General features: G+C 42.6%; 1 protein-coding gene across 3 annotated transcripts in view; it reads left to right on the forward strand.

Moving 5' to 3' along the window:
* PALS1 (protein associated with LIN7 1, MAGUK p55 family member) overlaps positions 1 to 26,573 on the forward strand; it is a 94,673-nt gene that overhangs the window by 6,759 nt on the left and 61,341 nt on the right. For all 3 annotated transcript variants that reach the window (XM_006266428.4, XM_006266429.4, XM_019476760.2), the window contains exon 2: positions 19,145 to 19,221. The gene's annotated coding sequence lies outside the window, so the exon portion shown is untranslated. The remainder of the gene's footprint in view (positions 1 to 19,144; positions 19,222 to 26,573) is intronic.

A 26,573-nucleotide genomic window follows, 5' to 3' on the forward strand; every position in this document is an offset into this window, starting at 1 on the left:
CCTGGACGAGCTGCCCGTGGCTCTGTTTCGTAGTAGCTAGGGTCAGGAGGGACCTGAACAAATCATCTAGCCTGACCCTCTGCCACAGACAGGAATGAATGTTGGGTTCGCAAGACCCCAGACAGGTGATCATCTAACCTCTTTTTGAATTTACCCAAGGTAAGGGCGAGAACCACTTCCCTGGGAAGTTGGTTCCAGATTCTGGCCACCCTGACTGTAAAATATTGCCTCCTGATCTCTAACCTAAACCTATTCTCCGTCAGCTTATTACCATTGTTCCTCATCACCCCAGGTGGTGCTGGGGAGAATAGGGCTCTTCCTATTTGCTGATGATCTCCCCTGATGAGTTTGTAGGCAGCCACCAGGTCCCCCCTCAGCCTCCTCTTGCCAAGGCTGAACAGGTTCAGGTCCCTCAGTCTCTCCTTATTGGGCCTGTCCTGCTGTCCTCTCACCAAACGGATGGCCCTCCTCTGAACTCTCTCCAGGCTGGCCACATCCTTTTTAAAGTGCGGCACCCAGTACTGGACACAGTACTCCAATTGCAGCCTGACCAGTGTCGCATAGAGGGGGAGTATCACCTCTCTGGACTGGCTTGAGATGCATCTTTGGAAGCATGATGAGGTATGGCTGGGCTTGCTGGCTGCAGTCTGGCATTGGCAGTTCATGTTCATCTTGGAGGCAATAATGACTCCAAGATTCCTTTCCGCCTCTGTACTTTCAAGAAGGGAACGCCCCAACCTGTATCTATGCTGTGGATTCCTTCTCCCAAGGTGCAGCACCCTGCATTTATCTACATTGAACCCCATCCTATTCTCATCTGCCCACTTCTGTAGTCTGTCTAAATCTAGTTACAGCCTCTCTCTCTCTCCCTTCAAGAGTGCCCACCTTGCCCCACATCTTAGTGTCATCAGCAAACTTATTCCACTTCCTACTCGGGTCCCATTTACCGCCCTGACTGGATAGTGGCCCCCGCCCCTGCCCCACTCCCTCCCTCATCGTGGGGGCCTCTATCTGTCCCTACCATGCCCCTTCCCTCCCCTCCACCACTCCCCTTTTCCTCCATAGACTTACTTGCAGGGAGCTGCTCTCCACATTGCCTGGCTGCATTCCTGTAAATTAGTTATCGGATTGCTATCAGGTGATATAGATGGCTAATAATTGGCTTTTGATATTAGCCCAGAAAATCTATCAAAATTTTATCAGTGTGCCCCTACTTTTTTATATCTTTATTTTCACCACTCCCACCTTGCATTTGAAATAAATTGTCCATTTGTAAGTTTCATATAACAATACCAAAGTGAAGTACAGGTTTCCCTCGATTTATGTAGGTTCTGTATGTGTGTATTCACTCTTGCGCGATGACTCTTCTTATAGCAAAAATTTGTATATGCAAGGTAAATTCATTCTTATGTGATTGATATGGTGGAAGCCCACAGTCAGCTGCTTTGTGTGGTGCATTGTGGGAGTGACACGCTCAAAGTGTATTCTTATGTGTGGATCTGTGCTCCTCACTCATTGTCTGAGACACATACTTCTGTAGTTGCCATCCCCATTATGATAGTGCCCTGTGCTTGTGTGTACTGTGTGGTGTTGGTGAGTACCAAAATTGTCTTGTAAAAATGGTAGAAATGGGCCTGGAGGGCAGTACAGTCGAGGACTTGGAACATTTTGTTACATTGTAAAATGGGTTCCCTTTATCCAAATTGGAGTTATGCACCATTTTCCAGGAACACGTGTACAGCATAAAGCAAGGGAAACCTGTACAGGGGGTTGGAGTGACTTGTTATACGGTCATATAATGAGGCATTGCCTACAGTAGAAGGTTTGCTATACTGGCAAACCCTGCCAGTGGAAACATGGCTTTTATCACCACAGTAATTTGTGTTGTATAGTTTTATATCAGTTCAATGAACAAAATCAGTTAGGGGTTCTTTCACCAGCATATCTCCCTCCAGCAATTTTGTGTATTGCACAATTCTGCTAGCTTAATTATATCTCTTAAGGAAACGATGGGAAACTCATATGCACTCTCTTGCACACGCTCTCATGCTCTCACACACTCTCTCTGTACTATCATAGCTACACTGATAAAATGTTTACGTGTAGACCACGCCTAAATGTGAAGCAGAATTGTAAACAGAAGTGAGGAATCGTGGTCTGTGCCTTAAACAGTAGACACTTACCCTCAGAAACTTGTTCTTGTATGGATAACAGTACTGCTGTTCTCTCTTAGATTGTTCCTTTGACATATCATGGAATACTTTTTTCAGTAAAATCTGTTTAGTACATAGGTGTAAAACAGCTGCTATTTTTAGGTAGTTATAGATTTTTTTAAACATAGGAACTACATTTTATGACAGAGTAAAGTGCTTCAGATATCTTTCCGGGGTGTACTTGGTAGCCGTGTTGGCTACCAAGTGTACCCCTGAAACATGGAAGATGCCAAATTTTAGCCAATTTTGGGTTTTAAACTTCATTGCAGAACAACAAGAAAGATTTTTTTTTTACCTCGCCTGCCATCTGACACTTCCAGGGAAGGAATTCTTCCTGATCTACACATCAAAGAGCTACTCAGCACAGCTCACAAAGACACTCTTATGGACCCAGAGGGAACAGCCTTCCATCTTCAGCTCCCTCTGTGCAAAAATGAAGCTTATTTCCTACCTATGGGGACTTCTTACAATCTTGTACCATCTATACTTTTCCCAGAGCCTGATGAAGGGGCTTTGATTCTGAAAGCTTGCAGAAAAGGACAACTGTCTTGCGATTTCCCAGTTGGCTAATAAAAAGTATCATTTTGGAGCCAAGAGTTCTAGTTTTTTTGTATGTCAGATATCTTTTAATATTCTTTGTCACAATATATTTTTTTCTGGCAGGTGTACTTAGTTAACAAGGTAATATGTACTATTTAATCACTACCTAGGAGTGAGGGGATATTGAGTTGCATCACTCTGTTTGGGAATTTAACTCTCAATTGGTCTCTTAGGAATTATTTTTCTCTGACCTCAGTGGGAAGATTTACATTAACTGTCTTGGCATTTGGATCAAGCAGTTAATCGATTTGTATATTACCTGTTTAGAGAGAGGTAGGTAATAATGTTAGTTTGAAGGCAGGCAGCAGTCAGGGTAGACTTGCACATTTGCAGTATCTTTATCACATGCTAAGGAGGGACATAGGTAGATGCTTCTAAGCATCTGATTAATTAAGCAGTTACTTATAAAAGCTTATTCATCTCTGATTTAGTTAGTCTATAAGGTTTAAATCTACCCTGCCTCCTGCTGGATCCAGTGTGTGTCCTGGAGTGGCTAGAGCAAGTGCCACTTGTAGTGTGCCTCCAAAGTGGCCAGAGCAGGCACCACATGCGGCACCTTCACTCTGACCATGTTTGTTTTGCTGATTTTAATTTAGGAGCAGCATGGTTTTCAAAAAATGTCAGTAAAGGTGGTATGTATTTTGCACTGGCATAGCGGCCATAAGATGAAGCCATACTCAGAGATGTTTGTGGATCAACAAAATGTAACTCAGCTATCCAAGAAAATTCAAGACATTTTTGTTGACTATGTGCAACTAGGACAGGTTTGGTAGTTCCCATTGAGTACTGTTTATCTAAGCTCAAGTTTTGCCTTGGCAAGGAGAAAACAAAATTACAGATGCTCTTTGGTAGTATATTCTGAGTGTTCTGTAGTATCTTCACAGACAGAGTATATGAGTTAAATATATTTGCCTTGTTGGATCTCTGAGTCTTGTTGAATTCATTGTCGTAGAAGGACACAAAACGTTGTTGGAAAACATTAATTCTGTGCCAAAGAATTTTTTTTTTTGACTGTATATGGACCAACAAACTACATACTGAGAGATTAAAGGGGAAAAGATTTTCCATCTTTCCTCATGTGTGCATGCTCCTATCTTATAGTAAGTGGACGTTAAACCAAGTAAGCCCTCTTTCTCTGAGTCATAGCTAGGATATATCCCATTCTTGCTTTTTACCGTGTAGCGCATTTACTCCTATTCTGTCTTCTCACAAACAAGTCCCACATTTACTTAGTGTAAAAGTGATGTTGTAGCTGTGATAGTCCAGAAATTATTACAGAAAGCTAGCATAGAGGAGGGGTTGAGAGATTTTCGGGGTAGCAAACAGGCAATTAGCAGAAGAAAAGAAGCTGAATAATGGGAGATCAAGGCCTACAAAAGGGTGTGGGGGGAATCTAGCTCACCTTCCTTGTTTTGAAAGAATTCAGGAGTTGGATAAATTATAATGGACAATAAATCCAATATCAGTGTTAGTCCTTGGTTCTTAGTGGTCAAACAGCTTATGAATTTTTGTTCCCAAGTAACTCAGTTGCTGTAATAAAAGATATCACATCTACTCAAAGACCCTTGCCTGCCCTGTTCCCAAGTTTGCCTCTTAAAGGGGTTAGTTAGGTAGATTTTCCTTCCTAGCGCAAGCATAGTGAGGTCAGAGACAAGTGGTTGGTTGTTCTGTGAATAATATGCTTCTACTATATCTTTCTGTGAGAATTCAATCTCTTGCATAGTTGCAGTTTAACCCACATAGTTGCCACAAGGGCATTTGGTGCATTGGATCAAGTATGTCACATTTTGGGAAAGGCATGGATTCAGGGGGCTTCTTTATGGAGGGGATGTTGATAGTAGTGGCAGTGGCGATGTTCTGACAAGTTAAGCATTTCTTGCCAAGGCAAGGCTGTGTTCCACTTTGTACGGGCAGTGGAAAGTAAACTTTCAATGAGTTGGGCAAGGTTAGGGGGCTGTTTGAAACCCAGGAGTACTGGGAATATTTTTCTCCAGGACTGATGACAAGAAATAATGGCCACAAGCTAGCAGAGAGCAGATTTAGATTGAACATTAGGAAGAACTTCTTCACAGTTCGAGTGGCCAAGGTCTGGAACGGGCTCCAAAGGGAGGTGGTGCTCTCCCCTACCCTGGGGGTCTTCAAGAGGAGGTTAGATAACCATCTAGCTGGGGTCATCTAGACCCAGCACTCTTTCCTGCCTATGCAGGGGGTCGGACTCGATGATCTATTGAGGTCCCTTCCGGCCCTAACATCTATGAATCTATGATCTTTGTCAGGTATAGGCTGTAATTGTTTGGGAGTTCTTCTGATCCGTTCCAGCATGGGGTGGAAGGTGATGACCAGCGTGTGCAGTCATAGGGGGTTTCTTTTTGTATTTGTAGCAGGTTACTTTTTGATGTTTGGATAGCTCTTTCAAATGTGTGGACTATTTTCAGTAGAGAAATAAAAGCTATGACCCTAAGAAATCCTTGCCTCTCCAACCATTACTTACTTGTCTGTGCTAGTGTTACCTTGAAAAAGTGGGTGGGAAACAGAGGAAATATATGCCCAAGATCCCGTTGTAGAACAGCAGCCCAACAGACACAGGAACCCAGGTCTAGTGATTCCAGACCACTAGTCTATCCATAAGCCTGTGTTTTCTCTGCACCATACTGTATAACAAGTTACTATCTCTCTTGCTCATCATATTATCACCTTCCATCTGAATACTGGTCTCGTCTGTAAAGGTAAAGGCTTTTAAAATGAATGCTCATACACAACATTTCTTCCCCTCTGCTACTACATTCCCAGTTCTTTTGATCCTTCCCAAATTTTCCTGGCCTCTTATCAGGGCCACAATGAGAGGTGGGCCCCGCCAATGATTCCTACTGAAACAGAAGTACTACTGGATCTCTACTGCTTGTCCCTGCAACTACTGACTTAAAACAGATTTTGTTTCTACTACCTAGCTTCAATAGATGGGTTTGGTGTCACTAACTGCATGGGAAATAGGGTTCCCACTGACAATGTTCAGAGCTGCAGAAGTTGCTGTTAGAGATTTATATGGCAAGATAACCAAGTTTTGTGAAATTTAATGTAATGGGGCAGATTCTTAGTTTCAATAACATGATGAACACATTGCTCTTAAAATGGGACTTCAGACAATCTAAATAAAGAATATTGTTCTTGTCCTGAAAACTCTGATTTCTTGCTTACTGAAATCTATCCCCCACAAAGTTAATACTAAATAACATGATAGCTTCCCCCTACATGAATGCTGTATGTCCCCATAAATAATAAATTAACTGTTACTTCCCCAAAAAATCATCACCTGGAATAGGAAAAGAACACACAGCCTTTGCTGAGGTGAGCATTTCTCATATTTTTTCTCCTGAATTAGGCTTCACTCAAACAGAGTGATAAGTAGAGGCCTTCATCTGCCCCCCTGTTTGAGGACTTTTGTCATTGATGGCTCCCATGTGAACCCACCCCTTTCTTGAGGTGGCATAACACAGTCTTCATCTAGGGTAGCAGGAACTCTTTACTACTTTTTACTGTGGTATATCAGGTTTGACAGGTAGACCATATATACAAAACCTTCTTGAGCATTTCTGGGACCTACTAGTTGCCCTAATGGCAGACCTAGGAAGACAATACATCTTTTGTTTTATACTCGGGTGCTCAACTCCTGGCCTGTGGGCCAGATATGGCCCATGGAGCCATGTAATTTGGCCTGTGGGTCTCCCCACAGGTCTGGAAATCTGGCAGGGGGGTCACAACACTGCCACCACTCCCCACTTCTCCCCTCCCCCCACCAAATTTCCAAGCCCTATGTAGCTGGATCAGCCCCAGCAGGATCAGTCCTGTTCAAAGGGATTGAGGCCTGATCCAGCCATGCACAAATGGCCTGGCCAAGACCTAAGGCAGCTGCATTGGGAGGGAGGGAGGCCCAGGTGGACCATTCTTGCACAGTTGCATTGGACCCACAGACTGGATCTGGTCCATGGACAGACCTGGCACCACTCATCTAGCCTGCAGGCCAAAAATCTCAGGCATGACTGGTTTATATTGTTTTCACTTAAGAGATTTTCCTAGAAACTCTAAGGGCGGGAGACCAAGTTGGGGAGGACAGGGGGGATGGGGAATCCAAAACCTGAATACAGATTCAGCAGAAGCTGATGTTTGCTCAAAAGAAATTGCTACATGCTCTGCCATAGCTGCTCAGCAACTGAGTCATCTCAAACTCATCCTGCTCCCTGGATCTGAACTGTGGGGTTTCTCACAGACTGGATCTGAACATAGTGGGAAAGTGGTGTCACGTGCCAGTGCCCAGAACTTTGAATGAGCCCTGCCCCTGCTTTCCCAGCCCCTCTAAAACACCTGTTGGCCATAAGTTTGAAATCCTTGTTGTAAGACATGATGTCTGTTTTATAGAAAGTGTACCTATTATATTTTGATGAATATTTTTGTGTCTCTGTGGATGAGACATTCTTTGAAATACATTTTATAGCTTGTATTTTAACTTACAGCATGTATTTTAATGTCAGAATAAATTCCATCTCTCAGTGCTGAGGTATTAAGCTTGCAAAAAAAGAAATTTCAAATTTAACAACTTTAGAGCTGGACACTTTTTTTTTCTTTTGTAAATTTTCCATTAAACCAGTTCCTGACTTTCAGCCACAAGCACATAATGTAACCTTTCCTGCTAAATATTTGTATAGAAGTGAATTGCAACATGTTGATAATGAGAACAACTGCATACCCAGATGACTGGTTGATCTTTCTTTAATGCAGACTTGTACCAAGAAGAGAGAACAGAAATATTCCATTAGGTCTAAAGTATATTTAACAATCTTAATATTCTCAATTAGAATTTTAAATGCTGTATTTTTTAGTATTGCTTATACATTTGGCAGGGTATGGACTAATTAAACAAAATCTCACAATTAAATAAACAAGTATTAATGCAGCTTTGAGAAATAAAGTAGTGAAGTTGATTGTTCAACCATAACAGGGTATAGCGAAGTAAGTAATGTCTGTCCAATCTTTTAAATTTCTGTTGTTATAAAAAAATACCCACTTTTCATGACAAAAAAGTGAATGTAGTTTTTTGTCAGAAACATGATGAAGAATGCTTTATATTTGAAAGCTTGTATAACTTTATCCCAACCACGCAGTTGTTCCAATAAAAGATATCACCCAAAAAATTCCTTGCTTCTGCATATCTAACAGTTTGTATTATGCATCTTTTAATCAGGCTTTATATAGTCTAAGTTTCTCTCATTTGGTAGGACATAAAACATGCTAGACTGGGGTTAGACTATCTAAGTTGGCCCATACTGGGTACATTTAGCCCAGTGTCCTATAACTCTCAATAACCTTATTTCTGCCTGACTACAGACTAATATAGCTATCTCTTTCTGCTCAATAGCAAACAGGAGAGTATTTATTCAGGGGTATCCAGGTTGACGTGTCCCTTGGCCTTCTCTTAAAGCAGGGGTTTTCAACCTTTTTTGGTTGGGGTACCCCTGACAGCTGGTCAACGAGCGGGGGCTCCACGCAGCAGCGAAGCTAGAACTGCTGCCAGCTTCTCTGTGCCGCTGCCGTGTACCCCCTGGGGCTTTCCAAAGTACCCCCAGGGGTATGCATACTCCCGGTTGAAAACCCTTGTAAAGTTTCCAGCATTTAGAGGATTAGGACATCCTAAGCGGAGGCTGCAGCTCTACTAACATGTTTAATACTTGCTGATGGACCTATCCTGCATGAATTTGTGCAATCCTGCTTTGAACTTGATTGAATTATCAGCCTCCAGAGCATCTTGTGGCAATAAGTTCCACAAGTTTAATTGCACGCTATGTGAAAAAAACTTTCTGTTTTTTCTAAATCTGCTTCCTAATTTCCTTATATCCCCAAATTCTAATCTATGAGAGAATAAATAGTAAAAATCCCTATTTATTTTGTCTATGCCAGCCATTATTTTATAGATCTCTATCATAGTTTCATAGTAGCTAGGGTCAGGAGGGACCTGAATAGATCATCTCGCCTGACCCCCTGCCACAGGCAGGAATGAATGCTGGGTTCACAAGACCCCAGACAGGTGATTGTCCAACCTCCTCTTGAATTTGCCCAAGGTAGGGGTGAGGACCACTTCCCTGGGAAGTTGGTTCCAGATTTTGGCCACCCTAACTGTAAAATATTGCCTTCTGATCTCTAACCTAAACCTGTTCTCCATCAGCTTATTCCCATTGTTCCTCATCACTCCAGGTGGTGCTGGGGAGAAAAGGGCTCTACCTATTTGCTGTTGATCTCCCCTGATGAGCTTGTAGGCAGCCACCAGGTCCCCCCTTAGCCTCCTCTTGCTGAGGCTGAACAGGTTCAGGTCCTTCAGTCTCTCCTCGTAGGGCCTGTCCTGCTGCCCTCTCACCAAGTGGGTGGCCCTCCTCTGAACCCTTTCCAGGCTGGCCACATCCCTTTTGAAGTGTGGCGCCCACTACTGGATGCAGTACTCTAACTGCGGCCTGACCGAAGTCACATAGAGGGAGAGTATCACCTCTCTGGACCAGATTGAGATTCACCTTTGGATGCATGACAAGGTATGGCCGGGCTTGCTGGCTGCGGTCTGGCATTGGCGGCTCATGTTCATCTTGGAGTCAATCATAGTTCCCCTTAGTCATTTTTTTTTGTAGGCTGAAAAGTCCTAGTTTATCTACCCTTTTTTCATATGGCAACCACTCCATAGTCCCAATCATTCTTATTGCCCTCTTCTACTTCTACTATTTCCTTTTGGAGGTAGCAGGAGGTCCCAGACTGCATTCAGTATTCAAGCTGTAGACTTACCATTGATTTATACTGTAAATATTTTCTGTCTTTTTTTAATTCGCTTTTTAATTCTTATGTGCAATTTATCTTAAAACTAATATATATTCTTTGCTAATAGCAACAAAAACATTATGAACAAAAAAGGACAGCATTAAAAATTTACCCTTTAAGTCCCACTTTCAAAAGTGACTTAGACCTTGGACATGTACTCACATCATGCTCCGGTTTCCAGCCCTACCAGCTTTTAAATTTGAGATCTGAATGTTTGACTTCAGATGTGGCAAATTGTTCTGGGAGGAAGGAGTAGATCCTGCCATGTTAGGTCACAGCTCTTTTTTCCTTTGTCTCTCTTTGTCTTTCTGCCTCCATAGTATGGCAAGTGCAAATTACCTAATTTTGAAACTTTATTATGAGTGTTTGTGTGTCTAACACACACACTTTAAGGAACACACAGTTTCATAGTAGTTAGGGGTCAGAAGGGACCTGAATAGATCATCTAGTCTAACCCCCCGCTACTGGTTGGAGCACACGCTGGGATCACACGACCCTAGACAGGAGTTCATCCAACCTCTTTTTTCATTTACCCAAGGTAGGAGCGAGGATCACTTCCCTAGGAAGTTGGTTCCAGATCCTAGCTACCCTGACAGTGAAATGGTGCCTCCTAATCTCTAACCTGAACCTATTCTCCAGCAGCTTCTGGCCATTGTTCCTCATCACCCCAGGTGCTGCTGGGGGGAATAGGACCCTTCCTGTTTGCTGCTGATCTCGCTTAACGAGTTTGTAGGCAGCCACCAAATCCCCCCTCAGCCTCTGCTTGCTGAGGCTGAACAGATTCAGGTCCCTCAGCCTCTCCTCATAGGGCCTGCCCTGTTGCCCTCCAACCAAGCAGGTGGCCCTCCTCTGAACCCTCTCAAGGCAGGCCACATCCTTCTTAAAGTGCGGCGCCCAGAACTGAACACAGTACTCCAATTGAGGCCAGACCAATGTTGTGTAGAGGGGGGAGTATCACCTCTCTGGACCGGCTTGAGATGCATCTTTGGATGCACAACAAGGTGCGGTTGGCTTGCTGGCTTTGGTCTGGCATTGGCAGCTCATGTTCATCTTGGAGTCAATAATGACTCCAAGATTCCTTTCCGCCTCTGTGCTCTCAAGGGGGGAGCTCCCCAGCTTGTATGTATGCTGTGGATTCCTTCTCCCCAGGTGCAGCACCCTGCATTTATCTACATTGAAGCCCATCCTATTACCATCCGCACACTTCCGTAGTCTAAGTCTAATTACAGCCTCTCTCTCCCTTCGAGCATGCCTACCACTCCCCACATCTTGGTGTCCTCGGCAAACTTGGACAACGTGTTTTCCACCCCCTCGTCCAAGTCGCTGATGAAGATGTTGAACAGTGTAGGCCCCAGGACCGAGCCCTGGGGGACCCCACTGTTCACATCCTCCCAGGTCAAGTATGACCCATCCACCACTACTCTCTGTATGCGCCCCATCAGCCAATTTCTGACCCATCCAACTGTGTAGGCATCAATGCCACAGTTGCTCAATTTATTAATGAGAATGGGGTGAGAGACAGTGTCAAAGGCTGTCAGAAAGAACTCTTAAATTCTAACACTCGGAAAGAACACTTAAATTCTAAGAAGTAATACGTATTTTGCAATCTTCCAGGAGAGGTTTTTATCTTGGTCTTTCCCCAAAGCTTACAGTACTTTACATTGCTTTCCAAAATTAAAGAGAAGTGTTTATTTAATGCTAGGCAAGGTTCTTTGGGTAGATGTGATATGATATCTTTTTTTAGACTAACCGAGTAGTTAGTGCAAGCTTTCAGGCACAATTGCCCTTCTTCAAGCATAAGAAGTCTGTGCTGTTCTGAGACTCCAAGGAACAAATGAAGGTAAAGGTGTAACAGGATGTCAGTGAGAATGTAAATAGGTGGAAATTAGGAAAACAAAAGGTAGAGCAGGGAAGGGAGGGGAGGAAAATGAGGGGTAAAAAAAGCCTATGGTGAGTAAGGGAGACTCTACAGTAGTAGATTTTCAAGGTAGAAAAGAGGATGACTGAAAATGTAAATAGCTGGAAATTAGGAAAAGAAAGGGCAGAAAAGAAAGGGAGGAAGGGGGGAAAGAAAAGTGTAAGAGGTCAGGTCTGGCAGGTACCTGGTGAATCATGTGTCAGACAGGTTCTAATGTGTCATAAATCCAATGTCTATATTGAGTCCATGATTTTTTGTATCCAGAAGATTTATGAAGTGAAGTTCATACGCTTGTCTACAAAAGGAGTTTTGTAAGTTCTCTTTGAGGATTAGAACTGAGAGATCGGAGAGGGAGTGATTGTCCTGTGAGAAGTGTGCTACACACACCTGCTGTAGACTTTAAAAAAGCAAAGTTAGACAGCCCCATCTCTCCTTATTTAATCACATTCAGCTGTGAGTCCTGCAAATAGAAGTTTTGATAGTCAGCAAATCTGGGCCATTTTGGACCAGAATACTTTGGAACTTTGTTCCAAAGTTTGAGAGCCCCTCACAAAGTGCTCCACCATTAGTTTTCCCCTGACCTTTTTTTTTTAATTTTTTAACTAAAGGGAAATATAATTTGAGTACCTCCATTAAACACAGAATCTGTTGCAAAAGGCAAAAGAGAAGTTTTGAAGGGAAGGAGGTTTGAAACTATTTAGAGTTTAATTGTATAAAACAATGCCCTTTAAATTTAATCTAGAAAACAAAAAGCAGCCACTGCAGGTAATGGACTCCCCACTGGTTTGTCATTTGTTGCTGCTTAGCACTGTTTGAAGCCTGCTGAATTGTGAACCATCAAGTTTCCAGACTGGTTTAAGGTATAATCCGTGTAGATTTCAATTGGGTTTGAAAGGTCAAACACAGAGATCCTGCACAGTAGAAAGGTATGCATCCAAAACAATCTGTTGCAGTTTCCTAGCAAGATGTTGCTTATAAGAAGCAATTATAAACTTTAGAAATGGTGGCAAGCCTGAACAAGTTAGATTCTGTCACTTTGTAAAGCTAGTGATCATGATTTCTTTTGATACTTATCTCTGTCCCATTCCAACAAAATATTTTTATAAGTAATAAATTACCTGTTGGTCTCAATCTGGAGTTTTCTTTGTCTTTTTAGAATAGTTAAACTTTAAGTATGTGTCTGGTAGGTGAATGTTAGAAACAGTATTCTGAAATAGACAATTTTCTTTATTAAAAGAAAACAGTAGGTGATTGAAACATTTAAAAGGACTTGCTCCTTAATCTTTAGCAAATATTTGCATGCCGTAAAATCTGAAAGGTTCATTTAGAAAGTAATGGCATATCTATCCTTATTTAAAAAATGCCAGGATCATTGGTACGTCCCTTTGTAACTGCACTTCATAAACAATAATTGCTTTTTGTCTTCCTTGTTTGTTACTAGCTACAACAAAGTGATTTCTAAGAACATATATGGGGTGGGATGGTGGGAAAGAATTTTTAACATTTGGTTACTTCCTAACGTGGAAGTTGTGCTTTTTGACATTACAGCAAAGTATTACAGAATGTATTCACCCTAGAAATAATGTACAGGCTTCCATGAAGTGCCAGATTTTATTATATAAAATATTAATGCTTGCTGATTTGTACCAAGTTTCAGAAATGCACATAGATTCAGTACTGTAGGTGATCCAGTCTGTTCTATAGCAAGAGGGCAAAACCTTCAACCTCCTGAAGTTTCCTCTATTTTGCTGCTCCCCAGTGGTCAGCAAAGGTTTTTTTGTAATATCTTTTATGGCCATGGTTCTCAACCTTTTTCAACTTGAGGCCCCCCTCACTCCTGACCTTTAGCCCCCTGGCCCTGCCAGCCCCTCATTCCTAACCCACAGCAGGGGGTGGGGCAGGGGTGCAGCATGGCCTGGCTGCCACCTCTCCCCTCAGGCCACTCATGCTGCCCCCCCACCTCCCTTCCCTTCCGGTAGCAGGAGGAGGTGAGAACAGCATGGGCTCTCCCCAGTCCCATTACCCCTGCTGCTGGCAGCACGGCTGGTGTGGGGGTCCTGGCAGTGGCAGCACAATGAGTGTTGCTACCCTGCTCTGCCCTTCTGTGCTAGGTTCTGCTGAGCGGTTTGGCCATCCTGCAGCCCCATTCTTGTTGTGGGTACAGGAATTGGGGCGGGGCACATGCCCCCTCACCCCCTCCAACACGTCACCTATGCCCCCCAATACATTGCGCATACCCCCGCCCCAGCTTACCTGCGGGGAGCTGCTCTCAACCGCTGCCTGGCTGCCACGTGCGTGTATGTGTGAACACATGTGCATGTGCTGCCCCTTGCCATATTGGCTTCCTCCCGTTCCCTTCAACCCCAAGCAGCCCAGAACACTGTTAGTCTGCAAGGAGAAAGCTGCGGCTTCCCACAGTTTTTTCCTTTAAAGGAGAAAATCCACCTTTTTCTGTGAACCTGGTAGTGGCAGTGAGCTCAGCCTGGGCATGGGCTGCATCAGCTGACTTTGGAGATCACAATAGTGCCAAATCTGCAGCCCCTGTGGGACACCAGTGGAGAACTGCTGTTTTATGGAACCAACTGAGCAGTTAGGTAGCGGCTCAACTGGGTCTCCCTGTTGCATAGCTTTTTGAGGGAATTTTTAAAAGTTTCAAATTTCTGAGAGTTCAGTGATGTTTAGTGTACTGCTTATGTGTCTGTCTGGTTGTCCCTTTAGTTCTTTCCTTTCTGAGGTTGCTGTTTAAGCAGTCTGCATTAGGCTTTGGGGGGAAGCTTTGCTTCCACACTGAAGAGAAAGGTATAGCTAGTAGGTCTGTGTGAAGCTTCAGTCGCTGATTCAATTCAGAGGAGATTCAGCCTGATTCAGCAGCCAAATCTCCAAATCTGAATTGAATCAGGGGACGCATTGATCTCGCCTGAACCGAATGCCTCCAATTCAATTCAGAGAAATTCGGCAATTCAGCCATAGACACAGCTTTATGTTTTTTCTATGTACCTCAAGGTACCAGACATGGCTCATGAACCCCGAGATGGTGGGGTGGATGGAGCATCCCACGGGAGGATGGGGGGCCTCTGCGCACTTGGCAGCGGACCCGGAAGTGGACCAGAAGTACTTCCAATCCACTTCTGGGTCCACCACCAAGTGCGCAGGGATGCACACACACCTCTGGCGACTGGTGCCTCCTGGGTCTGAGGGGGGCAACCAGGGTCCCCCCGTGGCTGATTGCCGAGCCCGGGAGGTACAGGGTGGGTCCCCCCACACTTCCATGGGACGCTCCATCCACCCTGCCATCTTAGCGTTCACAAGCTGCGCTTGGTGCCTCAAGGTATGTAGAAAAAACATAAAAGGATGTGCTTATGGCTGAATTGCTGATTCTCCAAATTGTAATAAAATCTTCAGATTTGGCTGAATCGAATCGGGACAGTGATCCGAATCAGCAAATTGAACCACTGTCCCCTGAATCGGGCCAAATCTGAATCCAAATCGAATACTGCCCGCTTTGTGCACCCCTAATATCTAGGAGACGGAGACCCTTCCTGCTGCTTCTGGCTTTTCTCAAGTTGGTTAAGTTTCTGTGATATTTTTGCCTTTTTCAAGGAAAGGAAATCGTGTACAAATTCCAGTATTAAATGCTTTCTTAGATCCACTTTATTCCAACTCCAGAAAGTCCATAAAGCATTATCTTGAATGTCATTTTCTCTTTTCAATATTACTCAGATTGACACCACCTCTTGGGGGGTTCATTATACTTTTATCAATGACTAGGCCTCCTGCCGGCTGCTATCTGCAATCAAGGGAATTATTTTTATTGCAAATTGGGAGCTTACTCTAACTACCTGGGATTGTACCTTCTAATTTGGAGATGGAAGGCATGCCTGCGCTGCCTCTGGTGTGTCTAGGAACATGTGAAGCATGCCCACTTCATACATGCAAGTCCATAAAGTGAGGCAATAAAGCTGCCTTAAAATAGTGCTGAATGTGCACTCAGGGTGTGGATAGACTTAACATGTAGGATGGTCTAAATATGCTTTAATGCCTTAAGAGTCTAGATGGACATGCCAACATTTCAAACACAAAGCGGGAAAAATGGAGTACTGTTCTGAGCTGTTCTTCTGTGAACCATCTCAAAGTTATGCAGGGACACAGAGCACCCCATGCTTAGTGTCTGGTCAATCCTCCAGGTATACCAAACTGCGCTGCTTCTCCCACGCCTTTGAATACATGCATGGCAAGGGGCTGCTCTGGAACACAGCCAAGACTCTACAGTCCAAACATCCACTCCCAGCTTCCACCTCCTTCCCCCTCCCTCCCACTCCTAGTCCAACTGGGAACAAAAGCAGCAGCAATAGGCAGGTTCCTTCTCTTTGCCTGGTCCCCCAGGTATTCCTTGGCAACTCAGGCACAAGTGTGGCTAGGGGGAACCTGTCTGCCACTGCTCTTGTCCCTAGCTGGAACAGGGCAGGAATGGCTCTGGAGCTGCACTCCCCCATCAGCTGGGGACAGCTGGGACAGCAACAGTGGGGGAGAGTGGGAATGGAAGGGGAGGGGGCATGCTGCTGAGAACAAAATACAATTTAAAAAGATAAACCTATAAAAGGAAAAAAGGTGGATCTGCATGTGGTTCAAGTAGCATTTTTTTCCTTGGAATCCATGCAGTAGACCCCTTTAAATGGCAAATCAGTACTAATGGATGTTGTGGGGTAGGGCATTCAAATTGCTCTGTCTAACTTCGGGGGGGGGGGGGGGGCTCCTGGTCTCCTATGCCTACCCCTGCCATGGAGATAGCTGTCAGATGCAGAGCCCCCAGGATCAGATAAGACGTACTGACCTTTGTGCAAAATTCATGGAGCTTAATGTATCCAAGACGGAAAAGGTTTGCATATGTTGCATGTGTCCATTTTAAAGTCCTTTGTTCAAACAAGAGGTAAGTTGAGTGCCATGCCTAGAAACACGTTACTGCCCTGAAGGATTAGTGCAACCCCCTGGAAATCACAGACAGGCAGCTACACAGACTCCCAGCACCTGGCAACTTCTTCATCTCTCCCTAGAGGGCATGATGATCTGGATACTCTACCACCCACTGGTTATGTTTGTTAACAGTAATCTCTGAAAGGTGAGGGTTCTACTTAGTGTGTGTGTGTGGATACTTCTGTCCAGGGACAATTGTGAACCAGTTCCCCATCAGTAATATTCTTGGAATGGTTCAAGTGTCATGTCTGTCCGCACCCTTAGTAGCCCTCTTAGGTTGGCTATCTCAGAAATGCTTATTGACACTCATTAAATGCAGTTGTGAAGTGCACTTAATGCTTCACTTCTGGAATTTTTGTATGTGGAAAGCATGCTTTGTAATAGTGCTCCTGGCTGTAGGACAAAGAGGGTGTAGACTCCTCACTACTCTTAAAGCTCTCCTGTGAGTAAGTGCAAGGTATTCTTCCTTTTGCTTAACCATCAAAATCAAAAGTATTAAGCAAATTAGTATCTTCAGGACAGAGTAAGTATGCCCTCTGTATTCAGATCTATTAATTAATGACCTGGCACTCATAGGTGCACTAAATTGTATACAGCCCTTCAGTTCTAGCAGTTTCCTTTTCTTGAGCAGATTATCTTCTCCATACATTAGTATCCCATGCAAGGTGGAAGAGAAGTCAGATGCAAGTATTTTGTTGGAAGTCCACATCCACAGGATGAGCCTGATTTCCACCTGAGAGACAGAGAGCTGTGACCATTCTGCTGTATTGTATATGTGGATCTTTATCATAAAGAATAGTCAAGTTTCCTTTCCTTACCTGAATTTTCTTTCTTCAAGTATTAAGGTCCATATATTAGGCCCAGTTGAGGATAAATGAATCCATTCAGAGTAAAAATGGAAACCAATATCCATTTGATGAGAGTTAATTGTCCATTAGTTAGAATAGTAGGGGGGATTGTTGTGCACATTTTCGCAAAGTATTGGTAACTTAGGAAAACAGACTTCTGGCATTGTAATTGATCCTGTAGTTGTAATAGTCCCCTTTAAACATGTCCACATGCCTACTCATTTGGAGCCTCTTACTCATCAGTATGAAGATTCTTAGTTATCTAAGGTCCTGAGACTGTCCACCTGTTCACGGGTGTGTCGTGTCCCAGCCCCCCCCCCCCCCCCCAAAAAAAAAAAAAAAAAACTTTGCATCTGACGGCATTGGTTTATATAACATTACTGCATGACTGACTGACCAAATTTTTTCACTTCTTTGATCTGATGCATTTTATGTATAAACTAAATAGTCATGTTCTATATATTTCTTAATGCTTGTATTACATTTTTAGGCAGTGTTCTAGTCACAGCCTTAATCTTGCATCAGTAGCATAAAGCCAAGTCATTCTCTGTTCTGAAGTTTTTTGGCCACATCCAGAAATTTCATGGTTCCTCAGTGCTATTTAATGTGGTGTTATGCCATTTTTCTGTAACTGTTGCTTCTACTTTCTTTAGGAATTCTGGATTATCGTTGCTGGAAACAAACAAGCATAGGTGGCATAGAGCACAGAAAATTATTTGCATTGCAATTCTGCTGCTTTGCAGAACTTTGCTCAAATACCTACCTTCCTTGAGGTTTTGTGGTATTAAATGATTTTGATCTCCATCTGCAGGGAGTCTGTTCCTTGTCTAGAATGACTATTTTGGTAAAAACTGGTGGGGAGGGATAAATTATTTTGTACATTTTGGGTTTTGGATATTGGTGAAGCTCATTTCCTGCTTTGAAAAAGAACCGGCAAAACATTCATGGGCAATGCAGAAGAGGCCTTTAGGTATCAAAGTTTGGAACAGGCTGCAGAGGACAAGAATGCCTTTTAAGATTAAAAAACCTCCTAAACATTAGATAGTGGAAAGTTTCCATGACTCATAATGGGTGGACAAAATTTGAGGAGCATTAATTCTGCGAGGTATTTTAAGAGAAGTAGAATGGCAAAGGATTTCTCTCTAGAGTACACTGGTGTCCATCTGCTCTAGTTTCCTGACTAATATGAGCTGGTACAAAATCTTTAAGATGGTGCAAAAATTATGGAATAGGCTGTTTGGGGGTATGCTTTTCAACACCCAGCACTTAATGGTTGCTGTTTGGGGGTATGCTTTTCAACACCCAGCACGTAATGGTTAGCTTGTGGCCTGAAACATGAGGGTTTATATGTTTTCCTGTTTTAACTATAAATGTACCATTCCAATGTGTTGGAATATTATGAAACTCTTGGCCTCAGTGATACCATGAAGTAATGGGTTCTATAAATTACTTATGCAGGTGTTTGGAAGGAAGGGGAACAACAAAAGTAAAGTCCTTTTTTCATTTTTTTGCATTGAATACAATAATAAAGACTAGTCAGAGTACATGAGTTAATGGAGTATAGAAAAGTTATCTTTCATCCCCTTTTTCACACTGTAGCCTCTTCATGAGGCAGCCCTATCATATCACCTTTGCCCTTCATTGTTATGCTCTGGATCCTCTTCTGTCTCTTATAACAGAATAAGCAGAAATGTACTTTATCCAGGTGAAGGTGCACCACTGACTGATATTTATTTTCTCTTTAGTTTCAGCAAGGGACTGTACTGAAACTCCACCTACTCAACAGTTTTCTCAAAGAATCTGCCTGCAAAACTGTAACAAGGTGAGTGAGAACCTCCTTTTTTGGAGAACAAAAATACAGGAGTTTCCTCCATATTCCTGTTACTGGATAAAATATAATTGTTCTAGAATAGTTTACTTTATTTGTGGAATGGTGCCTAGCTTTACCATTGCTTTTGAGGCATCACTAAAAGTTAGTGGCAAATACCTTGGAACAAAATAGGAAAGAGAACTGCTAAGAAGATGAAATGCAAACAAATGGTGGGAAGTAGCAGAATTGTCAAATTATAGTTTGCTTGCCAAAGGATTTCTTATGCTAGTTGACTTCCTAGCTCTTGCCCCCAGGCAGAATCCAAACTCTATCTTCTGTAAATGGAACTCAAGATTCCTGCCCCTGGCTGATGCATGAGAAGGTAATCAAGATGCCAGTTAGTGCTGTCAGACAAATGATGAAATTGCCAGCAGCCAAAAAGTACTTTGTTATTTTCTTCCTTTCTGACTTGCATCCTGGAATCACATGCACTCTTTCTTAAGCGTGATCTTGAACTGGTCTATTTGCCCCTAGTAAGACAGACTACTTTCTTACTCAGACTTTCTGCATGTCCTGAAAAACTTCAGTTTGATAGGAACTTCCTGGCTAGTGTGTTGAAAAATTGGTATTTCAGCTGTTTTAGGTAGTTTCCTGGTACCTCTTTAATACCCATCTTGTTATCTGAGTCTTCCTTTTTGTCAGGTAACTCATGGATGTGTTAAGCAAAAAGTATTATAGGAATGCTGAAACCAAACACCTTTTGTTTTGCTTCCTGAGGCAAGAAGGAAACAGGTGAATGCAAAGGTGCTGACAGGTTTTTCCTCCCATATCATTCTTCCACTCTCCTTCGAGCTTTTTACAATTTTAATTTCCTTTTCTGTACTTCATCATCATAATATCTCCCTAACCACATAAACACATTTCTCCTTCCTGTAATGGTGTGGTCTGGCTTGGGTATCACTAGTTTGTATGCTTAGTAGTTCTGTTCCATAAGGCACAGCAAGCTATTGGTTTTTTTCCAACTGTTGAAGCTTTCAACTGGGAAAACTGGCTGTTTGCAGGAAGAGAGTGACTGAGTATGAAAAATTCTAGTTCTAGATTGCAAGGGCGGAGGAAAAGACTCCACTAATACAAACTAAAAGTTTTGCCTTTCTAACTTCTAGTATTAGTTTAATGTGCTTAAGTGGGACGTTTACAAAATTCGCTATTACGTTAAATGTGTATTGTGCTTTAAGTAGCAAACAAATTACACTGTTACACTGTGCCTCTTGGAAAAATAATTTGCATGTTCTGTTGAGATTTTGAGACTTGCTGCTTGTTTTCATGAGAAAATGTTTAAGCCCATTCCAGATCCATACCAGCATCTATTATGACACTGAACATCAGAGCCCAAGGCATGTTTTATTGTATTTTTGCTTATCAGTACCTTCATGACTTCATTACAGTTTCTAGAAGATGACATGTGTATGGTGTATTTTTTTTTTGCTGTCACATGTACAATGCAGGACATTGGTATGATATAACAGTGCTCAGTGGTCTGGTTTTGTTGATTTGGTCTCCTCCAATAACACTAACTACATTTTCTTTCTTGGGTCTTGATGCTAATGTAAAGCAGACGAGTCTGTGCGCTTTGTGCTGGATGCATGAGATCCAGTAAATCACAATTTAGTCATGACCTGCTTTATATACTGAAACAGTACATCTTGAACTATAGAAATGTAAAATTCTTTTTTCTTTAAGCTAATCCAAAGGCTCTTTTTCTTAAACGATAGAGGTAGTAATATTTGAAATATCACTTATCCAAAAGTTTTACTCAGTAATCTCAAATACAACTGCCAAATAAATAATAATACATTAAATAAACTCAGTTGTGGGGAATTGTCTCTCTAAAGTTTTGGATTTAATAGGCATTTATCATCAAGTGGATGGCATCAATCTGCCTTAGGAAGCTTAAACTCCTAGTTATATTACTTTCATTCTTTTAGAATGAAACTAAACAATGATTAATAAAATGGGCATGGCCATATGTCAACATTATTTTAGGTTTACTTTAATAAGATTATTTTTGGAAAACTGTACGAGGGCTCCTTTTTGATCTCTGGAGTACCCAGAACTATAAATTGTAAGTATTACTGTAAATCATGAACTGCACTGTGAAAAGAAACTAATCAGCTACATTGTCTCAATGAAAACGTGCTTGTGTTAGTATCTCTGGCATGTGCAAACTTGTACAAACTTATTTGTACATCAAGTGTTTGTTTTGTAGAGCTTTGATATATATTTGAGTATTGTATAACATGTTGCTCAATAAAATAGCTTTTAGATTTCTTCTTCTTTGCACAAAATGGAGGTGAATGTTGAGCTGTTAAAATGCAAACATCCTGCATTCCCCATTTCAAGATATTCCTCCCTGCCTCTTTCTCATTAGTATATAATGTAAAAATAGTCTTGGAGCAGATAAGATCTGCTTAAGCCTGGTACCACGTGGGAAGCTATATCTGTGGTAAAAAATAAGAAATTTGTTGACTCCCTTTCATTCAGCCCTAATTTAACCATTTGATAGCAAATTTTTCAAGAAGTCTTAGTTCATGAATGTATCATGACATTACTTGTCCATCTGTCTTTCCTGTTGAAGAGGCAGCCTTAGTTGAATGTATTTGATGCACTATGGGAAGAGTATACTTGAGGGAAAACCTGGGTAACAGAGGGAGTCAGCGGTTTATGGGATGCACCTTTGAGTCCTGAATTTGTTCATTTTCTGGTAGTGTTGGCAAGTCATTGATGTTAAAGATTTTGTTTGAAGTTACACCCCCAATTTACTCCCTTTTCCCAACTAATTTGTTACAGACATACCTTTACTACTCTGGGGATGCATGCTTAGTGCACTTGAGTGCAAGTCCTTTGTTAATGGTGCTGTTGGGCCAGTACATGCCCGTTTGTCTTCATGCTTGCAATCAAGTTTGTAAAGGGTGTGGTTGATCTGATTCCTTCTCATTTTTTGTCTGTAGCGAGAGTCAGAGCTCCCTGTTTGAGTCACAGTTTCTCAGTTAGTGTACTTCCACTACATTGTAAATGGTTGGTACCTAATGTTGAGTAGTTATAATTAGTCAAGTTGTCTGAAATAGCTTTTCTAGAGCCTTTTCCTTAGAAGTAATAAGTCTTCAGAAGCATCCAGACTTCAAATAATCTTCTTCCTTCAGGCCAGTAATGTGTTTCTAGTCATGGCATGCAACTTGCCTCTTGTTTGAACAAAGGACTTTAAAAAGACAAATGCAGCATATGCAGACCGTTTCTGTCTTGGATACATAAGTTTCTTGAATTTTGCATAGAGGTCAGTACATCTTATCTGATCCTGGGGACTCTGTACCTGACAGCTACCTTCATGGCAGGGGTAGAAACAGGAAACCGGGAGTCCCCGCCCCCAGGAGTTGGACAGGGCAATTTGAATGCCCAGCTGTACAACATCCACTAGTACTGATCTGCCATTTAAAGAGGCCTACTGCATGGATTCCAAGGAAAAAAATGCTACTAGAACCACACATACAAATCCATCTTTTTCCTTTTATAGGTCCATTTTTAAATTGTATTTTTGATCAGTCCTTGAGAAATAAAGCAACACTGCAGTGTTTAATTGCATCAGAGGCTTTTCCTTTTCATCTGTAATGAACTTGGTCATTCTAATTGAATGACTTAGTCATGTGATGTCTTCCTCTTTATCTGTAGAACATTTGAATATTACAAAAATTCAACATTCAATTTTAACATCCATATGGAACCAAACCAAATCAAAGCATTGTCAAAAAGCACAATTTTTATGTCTGATTCAGTCATGTTTGGTTCCTACCAGCCTCTTCCTTATTTGAGCCATGTTGATTTTTAATCCAGTGGCATTTCCCTGATATACTGATATATGCATGAGTTTTGCCCCTTTGTTTCCAGCACCTATCAGTTGAGCTGATGTTTGTAAACCAACTAATTGAAGTTAAAATACATGTACAGATGTATTTATATTTGCTTTACTTCACAGCTAGTTCTGTGACTTCTGATTGAGATATATACATCTACCCACTCTTTGACTGTGATATCAAAAACAATTAATCACTGCTTAGAGCATAGTTTAAAAGTAGTTATATTAATTAAATTATAAATGCCCACAGAATTTCCCCATAATACCATAAATATCTCACTTGGATATTTGGCAGGGTAATAGTTCTAGGTCTCCAGATCTGCTTTTAAACCACATAGCATATATAGCTGGCAATACAAATATAATGAAAAAGATGCTATTCCTGGTGTAGCTTTAGAGTCTAAACATGTGTGGTGTTCAACCTTATAGCCCATGGGCTGGATTCAGATCTTGAAGTGACCAGATCCAGCTCACAGCATGGTGGACCAATGGTAACCAGCTTGACCCAGTGGGTCCCCTTCTCTGCCCTACCCTGTGCCTCTTACCCCTTCCACAACCCTTCACGTTCTGCTCTCTTCCTCTCTCCCTCTCCTCCCTCTGATACTGTCAACCATTTCCCTCTTCCTTTACTCACTTCCCCTCTACCTTCCCTTGCAGAGGGGAATGGTGGCCTGTGGGACAGCCAGGTTGCTAACACTCAGTCCAGTGCTCTGAAAGGTTGAGATGCACTAGTCTAAACCAGGGATACTCAAACTCTGGCCCACAGGCCAGATCCAGACCATGGTTCTGTGACAGCTGGCCCGTGAGGCTCCCCATGGGTCCAGAAATTTAGCTGTAGGAGAGTGGTGGCACTGCTCCTTCACCATCATTTCCAGACCCCTAGAGAGCCCCAGGTCCTGTGCTCTAGGACTAGGGGCCAATATTGCACATAAACCAATTTAAGTGATCAGAAACTGGTTTAAACCTGTAACAGAATAGATGTTCATTGCACATAAACCCATTTGAAAATGGGTGAAACTGGTTTGAGATAAACCTGGTTGAATGTTGTATCAGACTTAACTAATTTGCGTCAAACTAGTTTATAGAATGTCTGTCCCAGATCCCTTCCTGGTTTAAGTTATATCAGAGTCCACCAGCATCCCGGCATGCTCTCTGGGCTAGGCAGGGCTCTCTGTTCCAGAGAGCTGGGGCTGGCCCCCCTCCCCTCTGCTCCCTGGCTGGAGCTCTGGCAGATACTTGCAGGCACAGCAGCATCTATGTGGCTTCTCCTGCCCCCTCGCTGTTCAAGCTGGGATCCCTCCCTCCTCTCCCACAGCATGGACCATAGCCAGCATGTGGTATGCTAGCTAAAGCTGAGAGGTGTCTGTGTAAGGGAGACAGGACAGTGTCTGTTTAGGGCTTTTTGGAACTAATCAACAGGTAGCTGGTAATGTCCCTCTGTTCCTTCCTTGGAAAAAGTTGTTTATGAAGAGTTCGTGCTAATGAGAGAGGCTTTGTTTTCTGATGAAGTGCTCAGTGCTGATAACAGAGCTGATAAATACCATGTTATCAAGGAGAGAGAGGGAACCCCTCCCTAATCAGAGTGTCCTGCCAGGGCTGGCCATGTCCCCCTCAGCTCAGCACTGTGGAACGTAAGGGAGGGCTGCTCTAGCGCCCCCTGGCTTCAGCCTGAGCCACTGCAGGCATGTGCCTGCATTTCTTCAAGCTGGAGGGGATGTCTGTATGCTTACAAACTGATTCAGCCTAGGCAAGTTAGATTAACCTGCAAAGATTGAATCAATTCAGGCTCAGGCTTTTTGAGTGTCTGTCCCTAGCCTAGATCAGCGCCCAGTCCTAGTGCATAGGGCTGGGTGGGAATGACATTAGGATCCAGGGCCCAGTCTCTGCATGCCCCCAGGGACCAGGAGTAGGAGGCACTAGGCCCTCAGGACCCCAGCCCAGCAAGCTGGAGTGGGAGGGGCCTATGCCAGGCCCGTGGGAAGCAATTCTGGTGGTAGAGGATGGCATTGGGCCCCTGGAGACCAATCCAGGCACATGGGGGCAAGAAGGTGTGGTACTTGGTCACAGGGCCCACTCAGGGCAAGGAGGGGGTGGTGCTGAGGCCAGGGCTCAATCCAGCCAATGGACCACCCCACCCCATCCCACTTGTGTCCCATAGAGCCAAAACGTTAAGCGCCACTGGTTTTAACCTATAATTCCATCTCTGATAGACAAGGTAATTGTTATCTGAGACTCCTTCCAGCAAACCTATGGCACAAACATTGACGTACATTACAAGCATCTACAAGGAAATATTGTCAAGTGCTAACTTTCTAATCTTTGTCCTTGTACATAGTCCTGTGCACCACTGGTTGCCTGATTATATGGCTCTTTTTATTTGCTTTAAGACTTTATATCTTTCTCTTGTTTTTTGTGGTAATCAAGTGGTATTCTTATTTGTCAGTATCTTCTTATGCATTAGCTATATTGGTTAGACCTTGCATTGTGATACATGTGTTCTGAGTCTCACTGTGTCAACAAGAGTAAGGCTTTCTATTGGTAATTTCCTGATTTGCTCTTGTACCTTCTCAAAATTAAAGTATCAACATTTACTATTCACTAGTCCTCCAGTACGTTAGTAGAATTGGAACATGTACTGTGTTTACCATACATACTGTTTTCCCAAAAATCTACCCTTCAACATTGGGGTGCATGTCTTAAGTGTGGAAGCTGATTTTCCTTCACTAGAATAGAAGCATGGAAAGGTAATGCTACAGGATGGCTGCCAGCTTCTCCCTCTGGCAGCAAACTGCAATTATGCTATCCAATGTTAACTCTTACCCAGCCAAAACCTGTTTCATACTTGAGAGTGTCTAGGAAAAGATTAACACTGGATGCCACCTGTCTTGCTTGTTGCCTGAAACAGAAGCTGGCAGCTATCTTGCAGCATTGCTTCTCCATGCAAAAGCTAAATCTAGGTTGTGACTGGAAAAATCTTTTTTTCTTACATTCTGCCTTCCAAAACAAGGCATGTGTCTTATTTGGGGATGTCTGGTATGCAGTGTTTTTCCTTGCAAATCAGTAAACTCATTCTTAAGTGCTTTCAAAACCCTATAGCATAACATGCAGCACAAAATCTTGTCCTTTTGCATACAAGAAGCTTTTAGCCCAAGATTGCTCCATAAAATAGAACCAGTTTTGATCACAGCTTCTACCACCTTGATGGTATATATATATGTGGTTGCTAAATATTTCATTTTTTGAAATTTCAAAATACCACCCGCAATTTACAGACTAAAGATAGCATTAATCTTGGTTCAGAATCTGTTTACACCTGGGAAGTGAAAGCATTCATAAGAGAGTATCTAAAATTTTATACTGAATTAATAATGGACCGACTCCTATAATTAGAAGAGACAGAGACAGACTTTTGGGCTTTGTGTGCCCTTCATCAGGTCCAAAATCTTACTTCTTCTGT

Source organism: Alligator mississippiensis, chromosome 2, assembly GCF_030867095.1.
Source record: "Alligator mississippiensis isolate rAllMis1 chromosome 2, rAllMis1, whole genome shotgun sequence".
NCBI classification, from domain to species: Eukaryota; Metazoa; Chordata; order Crocodylia; family Alligatoridae; genus Alligator; species Alligator mississippiensis.